This window comes from Orycteropus afer, unplaced genomic scaffold (assembly GCF_000298275.1).
Source record: "Orycteropus afer afer isolate SDZICR_OR568_19922 unplaced genomic scaffold, OryAfe1.0 scaffold00848, whole genome shotgun sequence".
NCBI classification, from domain to species: domain Eukaryota; kingdom Metazoa; phylum Chordata; class Mammalia; order Tubulidentata; family Orycteropodidae; genus Orycteropus; species Orycteropus afer.
This window is the reverse complement of record NW_006922435.1, coordinates 695,463-695,877: the sequence shown is the minus strand read 5'-3', so window position 1 is coordinate 695,877 and position 415 is coordinate 695,463.

Below are 415 nucleotides of genomic sequence, written 5' to 3'. Positions count from 1 at the left end.
CATCCTTGTTTCATTTCTGTTCTTAAGGGGAAAGCTTTCTCTCTCCATTGAGTATGATGTTAACTGTGTGGTTTACAAAGATGCTCTTTATCATTTTGAGGAAGCTCCCTTCTATTTCTAGCTACTTGAGTGTTTTTATCATGAGAAGATGTTGGATTTGTCAAATGCCTTCTCTGTATATGCATCTATTGAGATGATCATGTGGCTCTTTCCTTTGTTCTATTAATGTGAAGTATTATACTGATTGATTTTCTAATGTTGATCCACTCTTGCATTCATGGGATAAATCACACTTGATCACGGTGTATGATATCCTTTTAATATGTTTTTGGATTCAGTTTTATAGTATTGTGTTATTATTATTTATTTTTTTTTTTTTGTGGTGTCTTTGCCTGGCTTTGGTATCAGAGTAATG